This window comes from Diorhabda sublineata, chromosome 1, assembly GCF_026230105.1.
Source record: "Diorhabda sublineata isolate icDioSubl1.1 chromosome 1, icDioSubl1.1, whole genome shotgun sequence".
NCBI lineage: Eukaryota > Metazoa > Arthropoda > Insecta > Coleoptera > Chrysomelidae > Diorhabda > Diorhabda sublineata.
In genome coordinates, this window is record NC_079474.1 from 33,722,102 (window position 1) to 33,741,641 (window position 19,540).

The window sequence follows — 19,540 nt, forward strand, 5'->3', positions numbered from 1 at the left end:
CTTCACTGTTTTTTACAACGTCAAAACCTAGTCTATGCCTACCTATGTGAAAAAAATTCCAAAATTTCCTTTCAAATATGCTCCAATTGAAGAAGAAAAGATACTATACAGGGTGTCCCACGACGAGTTAGAACTATCTGTATATGGCAAAATACTTGTAGTGAAATCATGAAAATTTCTACGTTTGGGTTTTCGAATACGATCTTTTTAAATAAAATATTTTCAAAAATGGACGACTTCCGTGGAATGGGGTACATATTTTTAAAATTAAAATTTTTCGAATCGCAATATCTCTGAAACGGTTACTCGTAAGAAAAAAAGTATTAATGCGTTTTTTGTAGATAATTTTATGATTAACAATTTTTGTCTGAAGTTTTTTAATGATAAAACTCACCGTTTTGCTGAAAATCACGAAAAACCCATTTTTTTGACCTTTGGCCTTTAGTAAAAATTTTTCCATGCATGGGAACGGGGGGGAAATCAAAAATTTTATTTATAATTATACTTTGAACGATTTCACTGATTTTCAGCTTATTCTGACTTTTTGTATAACCAAATGACCGGACTATATGGGATGTCCCACGACGAGTTGAAACTATCTATATATGGCAAAATACTTATAGTAAAATCATGTCTACGTTTGGGTTTTTGGATACGATCTTTTTAACTAAAATATTGTCAAAGATTGCCGACTTCCGGTTCTACCGGAAGTCGACTGTAACTTTGTTATTTTAAATATAACACCCTGTATGTTAATACATTTTTGTAATCTACGTAAAATTTTAGTATACTTTTGTCTAAAAACTTTTTTCGAAAAATGCATTCATTTTGAGTTATTAATTTTTTTGTAAAAAATTTGAACATTGCAGACCCTTATAGATTATTTTTTTACAAAGATAACTTTAAAAATATGAAAATGGTTTCTGCTCGGTTGCTTTTATCAATGTTAGGCGTAGTTGAATTTATATTGAAAGTTTTTGTATTTTATACAGGATTTGTATAGAAAGTGTTCAAAGTTTAACTTCATAAATATCAAATTTCTTAATTTTTTTGAATAGAACCACCCGGTTTTTTCTATTTTAATGCAGGAAAGTATACGTGGATTTGCCTTATTTTTTACCTCTAAATGTATTAAAATAAAAAAAACCGGGTGGTTCTATTTAAAAAAAAAGAAATTTGATATTTATGAAGTTAAACTTTTAACACTTTTTGTACACACCCTGTATAAAATGAAAAATTTTTCAACATAGATTCAAATACGTCTGACTTTGATAAAAGTAACCGAATAGAAACCATTTTCATATCGTTAAGGGTGTTCTCGTAAAAAAATAATTTATAACGATCTGTACCGGCAAATTTTTTACAAAAAAAAGTATTCATTTTTCGAAAAAAGTTTTTAGACAAAAGTATACTAAAATTTTAGGTTGAATTCAAAAATGTATTAATATACAGGGTGTACTATTTAAAAAAATGAAGAAATTTGATATTTATGAAGTTAAACTTTGAACACTTTTCTATACACCCTGTATAAAATGAAAAATTTTTCAACATAGATTCAAATACGTCTGACTTTGATAAAAGTAACCGAATAGAAACCATTTTCATATCGTTAAGGGTGTCCTCGTAAAAAAATAATTTATAACGATCTGTAACGGTCAAATTTTTTACAAAAAAAAGTATTCATTTTTCGAAAAAAGTTTTTAGACAAAAGTATACTAAAATTTGAGGTTGAATTCAAAAATGTATTAATATACAGGGTATACTATTTAAAAAAATGAAGAAATTTGATATTTATGAAGTTAAACTTTGAACACTTTTCATATACACCCTGTATAAAATGAAAAATTTTTCAACATAGAATCAAATACATCTCACCTTGCTAAAAGTTACCGAATAGACACCATTTTCATATCGTTAAGGGTGTCCTCGTAAAAAAATAATTTATAACGATCTGCAACGGTCAAATTTTTTACAAAAAAAAGTATTCATTTTTCGAAAAAAGTTTTTAGACAAAAATATACTAAAATTTGAGGTTGAATTCAAAAATGTATTAATATACAGGGTATACTATTTAAAAAAATGAAGAAATTTGATATTTATGAAGTTAAACTTTGAACACTTTTCATATACACCCTGTATAAAATGAAAAATTTTTCAACATAGATTCAAATACGTCTGACTTTGATAAAAGTAACCGAATAGAAACCATTTTCATATCGTTAAGGGTGTCCTCGTAAAAAAATAATTTATAACGATCTGTAACGGTCAAATTTTTTACAAAAAAAAGTATTCATTTTTCGAAAAAAGTTTTTAGACAAAAATATACTAAAATTTGAGGTTGAATTCAAAAATGTATTAATATACAGGGTATACTATTTAAAAAAATGAAGAAATTTGATATTTATGAAGTTAAACTTTGAACACTTTTCATATACACCCTGTATAAAATGAAAAATTTTTCAACATAGATTCAAATACGTCTGACTTTGATAAAAGTAACCGAATAGAAACCATTTTCATATCGTTAAGGGTGTCCTCGTAAAAAAATAATTTATAACGATCTGTAACGGTCAAATTTTTTACAAAAAAAAGTATTCATTTTTCGAAAAAAGTTTTTAGACAAAAATATACTAAAATTTGAGGTTGAATTCAAAAATGTATTAATATACAGGGTATACTATTTAAAAAAATGAAGAAATTTGATATTTATGAAGTTAAACTTTGAACACTTTTCATATACACCCTGTATAAAATGAAAAATTTTTCAACATAGATTCAAATACGTCTGACTTTGATAAAAGTAACCGAATAGAAACCATTTTCATATCGTTAAGGGTGTCCTCGTAAAAAAATAATTTATAACGATCTGTAACGGTCAAATTTTTTACAAAAAAAAGTATTCATTTTTCGAAAAAAGTTTTTAGACAAAAGTATACTAAAATTTTAGGTTGAATTCAAACATGTATTAATATACAGGATGTTCTATTTAGAATAACGAAAGTTACAGTTGACTTTCGGTAGAACATCTTGTATTATGTGAAGTTTCAAATCTACATGTACCGGGTGGACAACTAAGAACGGCCGTTCGTATCTCAGGAACGATAAATTTCACAGAGGGCGCTACAAGTTTCTAGCGAATAGTACTGTCTGTTAATTTATAGTGACTCAAGAGTGACTCATGTCTAGTTATTATGTTCAAATGAGTAGAATGTGTAGAAGAACTAAGTCTTTCTAAGATTTTACCAAATATCAAAAAAGGAAAACTGAAACTGGAAACATTTTTTGGCTCTCAGATACGTAAGATCAGTTTGAAAGTCGGTCAATGAAAAAGCTGCTTGGAAGTTATTCAAAAGTGAAGAGTTTTCAGGAAAATAAAAAAAAAACTTGGAATTATGAAGATGTTGTGACTGACATTTGAATGATTTCACTGTCATCTCAGGAAATGTGAGTGTTAAACAGTGGGAGTGTTTTCATCAAAATTTGAAGATTTTTTATCAACTCCATATTGAATTTTTGAACGAAAATATATATGCATAATATGAAAGTATTGTTATTTAAAAAAATTCTCATAAAACATAATTAAGTTCTATGAAACATTCGAACGAGATAATTTGAAAATTGGAAACACTTCGTAAACAATGCAAATCTCGACATATTTCATGGAAATAAACAAAAAAGACAGTGAAGCTCGATTTTAATATTGAATTATTTGATTTGTTCTATTTTTGACTCACCTATCAATTATTCCTGTCCGATCATGGTGAAAACTCGAAAAAACTGATAAAAATTCACTGAATTTACGATGTAATCCAATAGAATTTGAAAAATCGAACAAATCACTGGTTTTTCATATTCGTTAGAACATCCATGAACCTAAAACAAATTAAAATACAAATTAAATATAGAACATCGATATAAATATATAATTTATAATTCACAACACCACACATACACTATTATAGTATATTTCTATTCAATTCCAATCGTCCCAAAATCATCCAATTAAGCACGTCACGGTTTTAAACTACTGTAGACTACATCGTGAATCATCGCAAGAGCGCGCAGAACACATTCGTGTATACCAAATGGATAATCAACCTATCACAAGGCGACTGTGAAGTATTCAAATTTTTTTCTCACTAATAGAAAACATTTTTGTCTACGTCCGTTTTAATATGCATTTTTTTTATTTGTATTCGTAAATTGCATTTAATTAAACAGAATACCGTGTTAAATATATTGAGACAGTTCAACGTAAATAACAAATTACAACTGACTATGAGTAATTCTATTAGTATACTCAAAAGTTGTTAGTTTCGAGCTTTAATCCATCTTCAGTAAGACAAATAGTCTTCGTCACATCTACGGGGCGTTTACCAGATGAAAAAATTATAGTTGATCGGTAGGTTGAAGCGATTTTGAGACAGTGAAATATTACTCGATGAAATCTTCTAGATTTGTAATGTAAACTGGGATAATTCGTATTGAAATATGGATTTATAATCCTTGGGATAACACAAAAAGGTTTAGAAGAAAGAAAAATTCAATTGTGTTTACTAAAACAAAAAATTTTACGATCAATTATTTGATATTTATAAACAGACAGTAAATTTATGAAACGTTAGCATAAAGCTATGATAATTAGAGGTTTTTATTAATCGAGAACGCATTCAGTCGAAGTTTGTTTATAAGTTACCTCTTAAAAGATTTATTAAGAGACCTCTAATCATAATTAGCCCCGTTTACGGTCGTAAAATTCAATGGATCGAGGCTCGATTTATAGATTGAATAATTACTTTGGTGCAATTTTGTGATAGAAAGTTCCAAAATAGAAACTAATGTTCTTAATATTAAATGAAACGTAATTTTTTAAGAATACCTTACAGTTAAATTGAATAGAAATTTCTAGTTATTTCCAAAAATTCAACTGAAAATACGAAATCAACATTTTATAGTCTGGTCAAATTAGACCGAAAATAAGAGTGGAGCTACATGAATTCCCATCAAGCTGAAAATCAGTAAAATTGTTTAAAATTCAATTGAAAATAAAATTTGAATGTTCCCCATCGTTCCCATCGTATGGAAAAATTTTTTTTCACTGTCAATGGTCAAAAAAATGAGTTTTTCGCAATTTTCAGCAAAACGGTGAGTTTTATCATTAAAATACCTCCAACAAAAATTGTAGATCATAAAATTATCTACAAAAAACGTATTAATATTTTTTTTCTTACGAGCCACCGTTTCTGAGATATAACGATTCAAGTTGTAAATATTATGTTTCAGATTTACTGTCATATTTAATGACTATTATGATTGAGAAATACCAAAGCTGCAGAACATCTTCGTCAATTGGTAATTTATTTGATGAACTTATGACAGTTACCACCAATCAACAGAAATTTCTTACAAATACTCACAACAAGTCTCGGTTATATATCGGTGAAACCATTGATTACAACTTTTATATTTTTTTGAATTATTATATCTCAGAAACGGTGGCTCGTAGGTAGTATTTGTAAGAAATTTCTGTTGACAGGTGGGAACTGTCATCAAATAAATTATCAATTGCCGAAGATGTTCTGCAGCTTTGGTATTTCTCGTGCAATCATTACAGCCAATAAATACAATAAAACTGAAACATTTAAACTTTTACAACTTTTTGAATATATATATATATATATATATATATATATATATATATATATATATATTCTATATATTCCATGAGTTGCTTTCAAATAGGAATCGAATAAAAAACGTTTTGAATAAAATATAAGGGTTTAGAATGAAGTATTCATGTTTTCGAAGTACTTCAAAGACAACTCGCTTTAAATCTTCCCAAAAATTTAGTTCTAAATAATTTGTAATACCCGTTTATAGAAAATTATACGAGATAAGCAAGCAATGGTATAGATTTCATTTTTAGAAGCTAGATTTGTGGTAGTTTCCCAAGGAATTGTTCATAGATATCCCCAAACTCTTGTGTGACAAGAAAATAAACATTAGGAAACAAAAAATAGTCTTTGGATAGATGATGGATGGAGGGAGAAGAAAATGGCAAGAATAGCATGGATAGCGACAAAAAAAAATGGAAGATTATGGAAGATATAGATGAGAAAGAGAAGCGCAAAGCTAAATAAAAGCGAAAGAAAATTGTGGATGAATGGAGGAATTAGACAATTAGACCAATGCATTAAACATCAAAATAGGAAAAAATTCTAATGGAGAATATATTGAAAAATGAAGTTAATTTTTTATTGTGGTATGAGAGACTTATGAGAAACTAAAGTCAAAAGTTTCGAGTTAATTTGTGTAATTAATGATGGGAGACAAGGAAAAACACTGTGGAGGCCGATCAGTTTACTGAACTTTGGAATTTTCAGCCCATCGGTGAGTTTTATCATAAAAACACCTAATACAAAAATTGTATATCACAAAATTATCTACAAAAAACGTATAATAGTTTTTTTGGTACGAGTTACCGTTTCTGAGATATAGCGATTCAAAAAAATATAAAAGTTGTCGTATTCAATGAATTCACAAATATATAACCGAGACTTGTTGTGAGTATTTGTAAGAAATTTCTGTTGATTGGTGGGAGCTGTCATCAAATAAATTATCAATTGACGAAGATGTTCTGCAGCTTTGGTATTTCTCGTGCAATCATTACAGCCAATAAATACAAGAAAACTGAAACATTTATACTTTTACAACTTTTTGAATGGCTATATCTCAGAAACGGTAATTCGTAAGAAAAAAGTTTTAATCCGTTTTTTGTAGATAATTTCGTGATCTACAATTATTCTCTGAAGTATTTTTTGATAGAACTCACCGTTTTACTGATAATCGCGAAAAACTCATTTTATTAACCTTAGACCTTGAATAAAATTGTTTCCATACACGGAAATTAATTGTAAATTAAAAAATTTTACTGATTTTCAGCTTGATTCGAATTTATGTAACTTATTGACCGTACTATTATGGTACTGTTCCTTTCTGTACAACGTAATTATTTCAGAGTAAAATCTTGTGGTGATTCGATTCTACTTTAATTTGTTAAAATAGACTAAAAATATATTTCAAGTTTCAAATGGACATAGTCGTGCAAAGAGAAATAAGTTTTTGATACGTAGATCCGCTTAACTAATTACTTAAGTCTATTCAATTTCCTCTGAATGAACGTTATCCTTTTTACAAAAAAAGTATATAAGGCTTTGATTTAATTTAATTTAAACAATTTGCAATTTTTTTCACTTTTACAAATTCACTGAAAACGTTCACTATTCATTGCTGCCAAACAAATATTAAACAACGTAGCATATTCAAACTTAAAATGTTGTATTGATTGTGTACTTCAAGCAACTACCGCCATCTCTAGGCCAAGCCATGTATTTCTGTGACCATTCTCCAATAATCAACAGTTTGATCAATTAGACGAGAAGGTTTTTCACTGCCTTGGATGCCGATAATTCACAGCCACCAGTTCATAAAGCTTTGTCTATTGTTAAATATGTACTGTACACTTTTTACCAATCCATCAATCTAGTTATTCTTTGACAGTTCAATATAGTTTTGTAGATGTTTGTTCTTATACTTTTGCCCGATTGAATGTCCAAAATTGCTAGAAAAGACGAGATTTAAAGTCTCCATTAAACTACAAAAACCTACTGCTTAATCTACGAAGATTCTCACCCAAACATGTTTTTGAAAGCGCTGTTTCTGTTCTATCTAAATCCAGTAGGGATTTTATCTAGCTCGGTAGCTCAAACTCAAACAAATCGTTAACTCGTCTCCGAATAATACACTATTAAGAAAATTTTGGTTTACATCACAACGCCTCAAGAAAATGTCACAAAATTCTGAGCATCTGGATCATCTATGGAGAGTTTAACATTATTTGTGTTTGTTTCTTTGAAAACTTTACTATAAACTACTGCTTAATGTTTTGTTGTAAGGTAATTTTGCAATAATACTGCTTAGTGTGCTTTTAGTACTTGGAGGTCTTTCTAAATGTGTAAAGCACATGCTTCTTCATGATTTTTGTATATTACTTCGGGACAACTTTGTATATTTTTAATATAAGAACAAAATATTGTAAATAGCACGGAATTTGGTGCCTGTTACCAACGTTGACTGTAGTTCAATGTAATTCAATTATTTCCACGTATAATTTGAAATATGTGAGCACAACGAAAATATAATAAACGATGAATTTCGCCGTTGGAGTTTATTAAATGAAAATATATTTAAATATCGAGCGAGCAAACAATTAAAAACAAGCAATAGAATGTTGAAAATTAAAAAACAGTTTAATTTGATTATCGAAATATTGACCAAAATCATGTTTTATTATTATAATTCATTCCATATTATACAAAATGATTCACAAAGACTTCTAACAAGCTAAATAAATGAATATCTCTCTCTATCTCTCCTCGTTTCCTCTTTAGATTGTCCCTACTCCCTTCTTTATTGCCACCTTCCATATTTCTCGATATTCAGCCTGTTTGAACGATAAGCGAAGCCATTTTGTATTAATTTAGTATCAAGAATATATTTAAGAAGTTTGGTTTCACCAACATTTCGCTATAGAAGTCAAATGTTTGGTGGCATCCATCCATGTTAAGCAATATGAAAGCTGAAGCTATTAACCTCACTTATTTGCGATTGTCTAGTCTTCTTTTTTATCTAAATTTTATCCCTAACTAAACTTAAATAACTTTACGTTGCGCAGTTTTATTAAAACTGATTTTGAACCTCTTAAACTTGTTATCAATTATCTCTTCGTTCTTGAGGTTCTTGCTTAATGGTATTTTTCAATTTTAGAAGAATTTGTAACAATATTTTGAATTCCGCAGTCATGAGAGTATTGTGTATTCAAACGCACACATTGAACTCTAAACTCTCACTATTCTGTATTAATTACAAAAAAAATACCACAAAATATGATTAATTCCACCTTAAGTCATTGCCAATAACCTTTTTTTGAATTATTTGCATTTAAGCGCCTTCAGTAAATATTGCGATGGACATAGTCCGGTCAAATTAGACCAAAAAATAACACTAAAGTTACATAAATTCGCAGCTGAAGCTGAAAATCAGAGAAATTGTTTAAAATACAACTGAAAATAAAATTTGAATGTTCCCCATCGTTTCCGTGTATGGAAAAGATTTTATTCAATGTCAAAGATCAAAAAAATGAGTTTTTCGGGATTATCAGCAAAACGGTGATCTTTATCATAAAAATACATCAGGCAAAAATTGTAGATCATAAAATTATCTACAAAAAACATATTAAAACTTTTTTCTTACGAATTACCGTTTCTGAAATATAGCCATTCAAAAAGTTGTGAAAGTTTAAATGTTTCAGTTTTCTTGTATTTATTGGCTGTAATGATTTCACGAGAAATACCAAAGCTGCAGAACATCTTCGTCAATTGATAATTTATTTGATGACAGTTCCCACCAGTCAACAGAAATTTCTTACAGACACAACAAGTCTCGTTTATATATTTGTGAAACCATTGAATACAACTTTTACATTTTTTTTGAATCGTTATATCTCAGAAACGGTAACTCGTACCAAAAAAAGTATTATACGTACACAATCAATACAACATTTTAAGTTTGAATATGCTACGTTGTTTAATATTTGTTTGGCAGCAATGAATAGTGAACGTTTTCAGTGAATTTGTAAAAGTGAAAAAAATTGCAAATTGTTTAAATTAAATTAAATCAAAGCCTTATATACTTTTTTTGTAAAAAGGATAACGTTCATTCAGAGGAAATTGAATAGACTTAAGTAATTAGTTAAGCGGATCTACGTATCAAAAACTTATTTCTCTTTGCACGACTATGTCCATTTGAAACTTGAAATATATTTTTAGTCTATTTTAACAAATTAAAGTAGAATCGAATCACCACAAGATTTTACTCTGAAATAATTACGTTGTACAGAAAGGAACAGTACCATAATAGTACGGTCAATAAGTTACATAAATTCGAATCAAGCTGAAAATCAGTAAAATTTTTTAATTTACAATTAATTTCCGTGTATGGAAACAATTTTATTCAAGGTCTAAGGTTAATAAAATGAGTTTTTCGCGATTATCAGTAAAACGGTGAGTTCTATCAAAAAATACTTCAGAGAATAATTGTAGATCACGAAATTATCTACAAAAAACGGATTAAAACTTTTTTCTTACGAATTACCGTTTCTGAGATATAGCCATTCAAAAAGTTGTAAAAGTATAAATGTTTCAGTTTTCTTGTATTTATTGGCTGTAATGATTGCACGAGAAATACCAAAGCTGCAGAACATCTTCGGCAATTGATAATTTATTTGATGACAGTTCCCACCTGTCAACAGAAATTTCTTACAAATACTCACAACAAGTCTCGGTTATATATTTGTGAATTCATTGAATACGACAACTTTTATATTTTTTTGAATCGCTATATCTCAGAAACGGTAACTCGTACCAAAAAAAGTATTATACGTTTTTTGTAGATAATTTTGTGATCTACAATTTTTGTATTTAGTGTTTTTATGATAAAACTCACCGATGGGCTGAAAATTCCAAAGTTCAGTAAACTGATCGGCCTCCACAGTGTTTTTCCTTGTCTCCCATCATTAATAACACAAATTAACTCGAAACTTTTGACTTTAGTTTCTCATAAGTCTCTCATACCACAATAAAAAATTAACTTCATTTTTCAATATATTCTCCATTAGAATTTTTTCCTATTTTGATGTTTAATGCATTGGTCTAATTGTCTAATTCCTCCATTCATCCACAATTTTCTTTCGCTTTTATTTAGCTTTGCGCTTCTCTTTCTCATCTATATCTTCCATAATCTTCCATTTTTTTTGTCGCTATCCATGCTATTCTTGCCATTTTCTTCTCCCTCCATCCATCATCTATCCAAAGACTATTTTTTGTTTCCTAATGTTTATTTTCTTGTCACACAAGAGTTTGGGGATATCTATGAACAATTCCTTGGGAAACTACCACAAATCTAGCTTCTAAAAATGAAATCTTTACCATTGCTTGCTTATCTCGTATAATTTTCTATAAACGGGTATTACAAATTATTTAGAACTAAATTTTTGGGAAGATTTAAAGCGAGTTGTCTTTGAAGTACTTCGAAAACATGAATACTTCATTCTAAACCCTTATATTTTATTCAAAACGTTTTTTATTCGATTCCTATTTGAAAGCAACTCATGGAATATATATTTCAGGTAAAATGAAGGCTAAGTGACATTTCGATGCGTATGGAAAACGATGAAGGGAAAAATATGAAACTCATGTCAATGATAAAACCGCAAAATAGACATTTTGAGATACATTTTTTAATACCTAGATTATTCAAATAAAACACAGGGAAAGCAAATTCGAAAACATCTTTGTTCCAATCCTATATTTATAAATCAATTTTATTTAATTTCAAATTTTAGTGACCGCTTCAACCAACTATATTTTCGTTGCAAATATCTCCTAAACTTAAAACCAGATAAAAAACTGTTGAGAACAAAATTTTGAGGTTATTTCATGTGCCTGTAGACTAACCAGTGTAGCCGTGGCTTTCGTTTGTAATGAGGTTGTTTTTGAGTAACGGATTGTTGTGAAATTTGAGAAAACTGGAATTTACACTAATAATACATTGAAACAAGTGTATGGTAAAGTTTTTTACCATGCCCATTTTGTGAAATTACAGGAGAAAAAAGTTTTTATTGAAATAGACTAACTAGAGTCAGATCTATAATTGCAGCATACGCAGAACTAAAAAAGGCTTCGAAATTATTTATTATCCACCAAATTTGGTACCTAGTGTTTCCAAAATATGATTTTCTTCGATTGATGAAGATTCTCCACAGAAATTCATTAATAAGAGGGTTAGACTTTTGAAGATAAACTCTGAAGAAGCGGTCATTAATATGAAATAGTTTACTACTAATTCCCAAACTCTTGTGTGATAAGAAAATAAAAATTACGAATCAAAAAATAGTCTTTGGAAAAGTCAAATTGCAAAAGTTTAGTGTTCAATAATATCAAAATGATGAATTTTAAGATTAAACGCAGTATATTGGTCAGGAGGCGCAAAAATTGCAAAAAAAGGATACTAGTTACAATAATTTTTTCCCAAATATCTGCTTTATAATCAAATATGCAAACTTGTTGTTTATTATTCCTAATTCTCATGAGTACTGACTAATTATTTAAAGAAGAGAGGTTCAAGTAGGAAGTTTCGCGGGTAAAAGAAACTGATACTACAAAAAACTGAAAAAATAGCTGAATCTTTAAGGCAAAACAATCTTAATCCGTAATATCAGAAATTTCACGACCAGGATAACATCAGGTCCTGGTCCAAACAGTTTCTACTGGTGCAGAGCCCGATGAAGCGATGACATCATCTTCGACTACAGCTCTTGAACAATCCATTTCAGGTAATTCAGCTTGTGTAAGAAATGACACTTTTGATGAACGCTTTAATAAGGCCATTGATATACATAAGTTTTAGCTTTACTAGAAATAAAGATAAGAGGAAGTTTTAGTGCCTTAAGGGGCGCCAAAATCCTTTTTTCCATACAGGTACCAATAGCCCTCCATTTCCATGAATAGTTTTGAAATGAAGAATCAAATTTTGCCATATGAAAAGACCTCTACTTTCCATAATTTCGAAATTAACCACCCTGATATCTTTATACCTTTCTATAGATTATTTTTAAACATTTCCAACTTAAGGCAGAACAGGCTAGATCTTTCTTCTTTTTCGTTTGTGGGGTCTTGTACCAACAGTACAATGTCCATTGGTCACTCGAATGGTCTTCTAAATTGATTATTTTGAAGAAATTTAACTATACTAATACTAATAATTGTTTTTGCTTGATAATAAAATGTTTTCATTAATGCCTTCTGCTAATTCTTTTCGTCTGTACATTATAGAATCGAAAAATTTACTATTTTCATCTAACTATCGATTTATTTCTTAATTTATTTGAAAAAACATACAATAGGTTAATTTATGTCGACAGATGAATAAATCCAATTCGAACTATTTATATTTAAACAAAATAATTATCAGATTGTATATAAATTTATCGAATTGTCTATCAGAGTTTAATTTAAGTTGGAGTGTCATTAAATTATGCTGTAAACAGAAGTCATTTGTAACTTATTTAGGGGCAATATGAATGATATTTTATGTGAGGTTATGTGGTCATTAAACGAGAATTTATTATTGAACAATCCACTTTTCGATATAATAAATTCCCTCGGAAATATTTACGACTAAGCGCTACTTATTAGAATGTTGAACCAGTTCTTTATTACTATTTTGATGTAATAATTTGTTAAGAGATGTCACTATGAATTATTAAAAAGTTAAAATGGATTCCTCTCAAAGAAAACTAACCAAAGTTTGTAATGTATACATAATTCTGAATCGTACTTTATTCAAAACTGAATTAATCTATGTGACATTGTTATGGAAATTTGCTAGCCTTACATAAAAAACATAACCTAGTTTTGGTGTTGGTTTAAAGGATTTTTTTATGCTATTTTCAGAGTCTGTATTGAAAAATCTAAATACAGAATTTCCTTTTTTATCTACAGAGGTCGACATAAGCCATGCAATCAATTTGAGCACTTTTTTGAATCCCTGTACGGGTTTTTTGACAAATTTCTCAAGGAGGATCCTCATCGGGTTACGATGGTTTTAGAAGAAATAGAAAATGTTTGTTTCCTTTGCTGCATCAATCTTGAGTCTCATAAAGCATTGACAACTGGACAATTTGGTTGAAAGCACGACAAAAAGATGTGCTACTGTGATACAGGGGTTACACAAAATATTATCTATTGTTTAAACATTCTTTTTATATAATTAAGTATTTTATTAATCGATTTTGGAATTAAATAGTTGATAATATATGCTCTTTTAAGATATATCATTAATTTTTGTTTTTTCTGGCTTTTAATGTCGAATTTAATCAATATCCTTCATTTTTTAGCAGCTATTTTGACTTATGGTTTGTGATACATAAAGATTTGAACAAAATGTGCGACACGCAACTACAAACTAAGTCGTATACTATTTCCTTAACAATATTTTCAGGTTAGAAATAAAAAAAACTTTTTTCAACTTGTCACTCACAAATTGACAAGATCTACCGCAATTTACAAGGACGAGAGGTCACGAAAATCAGTGTTTCTAGATTCTGGGAGATTTTGAAATACTGAGTAAGTTGAGCAACTATTACCAAAATTACGGGCACGGATTTTCGAAATTTTGAAACACGAATTACTTGAAAACTATGAGGAATTCCAAAAAAACTATCGTAACAAGAAATGTAGAGTACAAAATTTTCTAATATAAAGTGTGTCAGGTATTTGTTCCTAACCTCAAAATTTTCACCTCAAAATGGGTTTATACAGTTAAAAATATTTTGAAACGTGATTAACTCGAAAACTATGAGGAATTCGAAAAAAACTATCGTAACAAGAAATGTAGAGTACAAAATTTTCTAATATAAAGTGTGTCAGGTATTTGTTCCTAACCTCAAAATTTTCACCTCAAAATGGGTTTATACAGTTAAAAATATTTTGAAACGTGATTAACTCGAAAACTATGAGGAATTCGAAAAAAACTATCGTAACAAAAAATGTAGAGTACAAAATTTTCTAATATAAAGTATATCAGGTATTTGTTCCTAACCTCAAAATTTTCACCTCAAAATGGGTTTATACAGTTAAAAATATTTTGAAACGTGATTCACTCGAAAACTATGAGGAATTCGAAAAAAACTATCGTAACAAGAAATGTAGAGTACAAAATTTTCTAATATAAAGTATATCAGGTATTTGTTCCTAACCTCAAAATTTTCACCTCAAAATGGGTTTATACAGTTAAAAATATTTTGAAACGTGATTAACTCGAAAACTATGAGGAATTCGAAAAAAAAAATGTCCAGCAAAAAATTTACAGAAAAAAATTGTTGCAGATTGTCTGTGTCTACCATCGACATCATATAGTCGCTTTCTCATCGCTCTTCTACGAAAACGGTTGATTTTACAGAAAAATGCATGAGATATTTTTTGTAGATAATTTCACTAGGAAGGATTTTTATAATAACTATTTTTTACCTCCGATCAATACATCGCGAGATATTTGCGAAAAACTGATTTTCGTGACCTTTTGACCTTTATAACTTTTTTATCCGGCACGATATCGATGTCGATTTTTCACATCCTCATTACAACACTGTAACAAAGGCGCATAAAAAAATTCAGTGCACTAGGAACTTTTCCACAGATAAAACCTAAAATGACTGGACTAATTTAATAGATATATCGACTTAACGACTTAACGTTATATTGTAATTTTAAAAACTGAAGTCATTTAACCCTAACAAACAGCATTCAGCAGCGCTTTTCCGTAATTTGTTTGTTTCATTCCTTTTGAAAAAAAAAAAAGTAGTTACGGCAACTGAGAGACGTTCGGAGTTAACAAACCCAACGAATAGAATCGTAATAATAAACCTGACAGGAACGTTCCTCAGAGCCGACAATTTTTATTACCAAACAAAGAGTTTTTTCGAACAACCGAGCGTAAACAAGATTTTTATATTTTTTGCATTATAAGAAGACTTATGATACCGGGAAAAGCTTTCGGAATAAACTAGTCATTGGGAATTAAAAATATCATCACATGTAGAAAGAAAAAAGCGAGAGGGCGTTTTGATAAAGGATTTTGTATTGGAAAATGGAAAAAAAAAATTTCAATTCATAAAACCTACATGGAAAAATGAAAATACATGAAGAAATATTTGAAATATCAACTTATATCATCGTATACGAGGTAAAACAGATACATAGAATTAAGACTAATGTTGAAACCATAGATAAAATCATTCCTGAAAGTCTTGTTTCGGCGAATTGCTTTCATCTACTATGCCAAAGCTTTTAGCAAGTTCATATAATTTTGTCATACAATATCTCGTACTTGAAACATTATTAGTGTGCCAAACTGCATTCCTATGATGAATTCTACTTAATTATGGATTAACAACCAACCTGTCCATCAGGTTCCAAAAAAAGGCAACAGCAGATATAATTATTGACAGTAATCCCTTGACTAATATTTTTACTTCGTTACTTACTTAGTTAGTTTCGTTTTTCTCATTTTTAAACCTTTTACAAAATATTAAACAAAATTTGAGGTTAAGAATTTGTTTACTTTTACTAATGGAATAGCAAGCGACGTGCAACATTCATCTATGCAATATTTTGACCTTGCACGTTGTCTTGAATTATGTCAAGCGGCCTTTATGACATCGCAGACTTCAATACAACCTAACACAAACTAACTAAACAGTTTACCTTCAGTCTCTGAAGACGATAACTTGCTTATCGAAACGCGCGTACATTGTATTCGCCAACATTCAAGAATGAGTGAATTTAAAACCCTACAATATTATAGTATTCCCCAATAAACAACAGTTAATTTCTAGAGTGTATTTACAATTCATTTTAATCCAGTATTCAGAGGCTACTTCCTTTTTGTGATCCTTGTATTCTCCGGGGAAATACCCTGTTTGCTTGATTCATTAGAAATGAATGCAAACGCAATGAATTTGTAAATATAAACAGCTAAAATTGTTGAATAATTCTCTATGCAAATACTACTCAATGTTAATTATTCATTTCTAATACAAGGTATGCTATAAATTAAGACTGAAACTTTCTTACGTAACCAATAAGGATTGAAGAAACAAGGTTAGGTTAAGTTAGGTTAGGTTAGGTTAGGACCGGACTATTTGTTGCTACAGACTTTTGATCGCGATTATAATACATAATAATAATTAAAAATTCATCTCTAGTGTAGATTTTTATAATTAAAAGAGCCGTAAGACAAACCGACAATACTGTTGAATTTCGGTACAAAGTTTGTCTGATAAGTAAAATAAAAAATTTTGTGGTAATCGGATTTTTTGGAATAACAAAAAAGACCAAAATATAATTTTTGAAAAAGTAGAAGAGGATTTAGTATGATATGGAAATCGTTCACTGTAATACATCGTGAAGCCGATCCTGTTCTTTTATGATAATCGATACTAGAATTTGGTGGATGCGCATAATTTAAATTATGGTTTTTTGTGTAATTCTTCGTATTGTCTTTATAAGCTGTTTTTATAGATACAATATCTAAGAAAACCTTATTATTACGACGTTTTGGAGATTTTAAGAATCCGAATTATCTAGAATATTTGGATATAATAAACAAGTGATAGTTTAGCAGCTAAAGTCGTATTTAAATAAATTAGCGCGTCAAATATTAGTGATTAGGTTTAGTGAATAATAATTAGTGTTATAAATAAATTACGTAAGTTTAAAAACTATTACATTACATTACAGTTTATGGCGTAGTCCCCCCCCCCCCCCCAAGAGATAATTAGTTGCTTTGACTCGTATATTATCAAATCAACTTCGAAAATATGTATTAAAACAAAAAATTCTATTTGAGTAATATAAAAAGGGGGTAATCCCACTTGAACAGTATTAAGTAGAGATCTACACCGACAAATGAAACCATAAATCTTCTTCGTTCGGCATAATATTCCCGCCGTACGCAAAATGTCTAATATAATCTTCCATCAAAACATTGACGCTTTACTTTACCGTTGACTAAACTCCAGATAAGATATAAATAGAACAGCGGATTGGGGTAGATGTTACTCATTGTAATTTGATTGCCTACATTATGTAAGCGTCGTCTTTAATGACCCTTTATTGGTTGTCTTAATGGATGTGTGAGGAAAGGGGGATCTTCAATGACTTATTAGAAAATACGTAATGAGAAAACAAAGTATTCGAATTTAACCTCTCGGATAGTCGCTAGTAAGACCGATGGTTCCATTCCAATTCATATTTTTCATTAAGCAAAAATTATTTCATCGAAAACCCATACCAGTCAATGGAGGAGACTGGCTTAGTCCCACGTTGAGATTACGGAATTGGTGACAGAGAAATCAAAATTCTGTGCTATAAGTATGTCTTCGGAACGTAGTACGGCGGTAAAAACAACCTGTAATTACCTATACATCAGAAACAAGACCTGAAACATCAAAAACGGGACCACGAGAATGAAAACTCGGTAAAAACAAATTAGAACGAAAAAGAAGCGGAAAGAAACATCGGACGATTATGTGAATGACAGATGATAGAGTGCATAGCAAGGAATGAATCTCCAATTAGAACACGGAGTAAAGATCGACCACGAAAAAGGTGGTGTTTCAATCTAGAGCCAGGATGAGTAGATATATCGAGGAAGGTACACCTATTATGGAAGAAAGTAGAAGAAGAAGATAAAATATTACTACATCTAGAGTGTGTGATTCGGACATCTCAAACTGATCTTTTGTGAACTCTGCCTGAACAGTAGATAAGTAACTTAATATTACTCAATCAAAAGTAAGCAGAGTCCTAAGAAAAGATCGTCTGTACCAATATCTCTATTCCAAAATGTCATTTCCGGTTAACGAAAGCGTAATATGGGCCATGAGCCCGGTCCTGTTCGTATATAAAGCAATTCTAAACTTCGGCGAATGCGCGGAACGTTTTATACATTTTTTTTTATATTTTTACATATTTTTTATCATAGCAGGCGATTTATTTATATTATTTCTCTAGAACTAATTTCTAGGAACGTCTATTTATTTGTTTTGTTTCTTTATTTTCTAGAATTTTTGCGAACTTCGTTTTAGGTATATAAACGAGCTTATTTAGCTCAATGATATATGTTAGTTAAATGTAGTGTAAAGTCTAAATAAATTAAGAACGTAAGAGACAGTTCTTTAAGGTCTATATTTTGCCAAATTTCCCCACTTTTTACTAGCAGTGAGACAAAATCTGAATAATATTTAGAGAAAAATGTGAATAGGACGTGAAGATCCTATTCAATGCTCCTCAAGATCACCCTGTATCTATATATGTAGCTTTTTTTGTTATTAATAGGAATATAAGGGTCGTATTAGCCAACTGTTATTTGTTTATAATTATTTCAATTTTTTGAGTATTAAATTATGACTTCCCTCATAACAATTGTTCTTTGTCGTAATATATTTATATATTTTGTGTTTTTTACTTACGCACACTATACAAAAACATCCAAATATCAATATTGATTGTCACAGATACACTCACAAACAAAAACACCATAAAACGAATCACTAAATTTTCTATAAAAAAAAAATTGTAACTGTCGTTTTAACGGCAACGTAAAATCGAAAGTTTGTGTTCAAAAAACCGACGCACTTTTCGAAACCAGCGCCTGGCACCGTACGCGTCGTAATACTGCCGACGTTGGGCGTCGCAAAAGAAGACCACGTGAGAGGCGCTATCGTGTTTTCGGCTAAAAGGAAGGGATAGAACTTATGCAATCCAGGATCCAGGATTCTTTTTGTTCTCGATAACAAAAATCATCTTTATACTGATTCTACAAATTCGTATTATGTACAAATTTTTATTATTATTACTTT

The 19,540-nt window shown here is 29.7% G+C and overlaps 1 protein-coding gene across 1 annotated transcript in view; it reads right to left on the reverse strand.

Annotated features, from left to right (window-relative positions):
- The window catches only part of LOC130446291 (synaptotagmin-7), a 263,793-nt gene extending 244,514 nt beyond the window's left edge, over positions 1-19,279 (reverse strand). The window contains exons 1-2 of the mRNA XM_056782778.1: positions 19,151-19,279; positions 3,735-3,873 (exon numbers count right to left, since the gene is read on the reverse strand). The gene's annotated coding sequence lies outside the window, so the exon portion shown is untranslated. The remainder of the gene's footprint in view (positions 1-3,734; positions 3,874-19,150) is intronic.
- Positions 19,280-19,540: the final 261 nt, after the last annotated feature.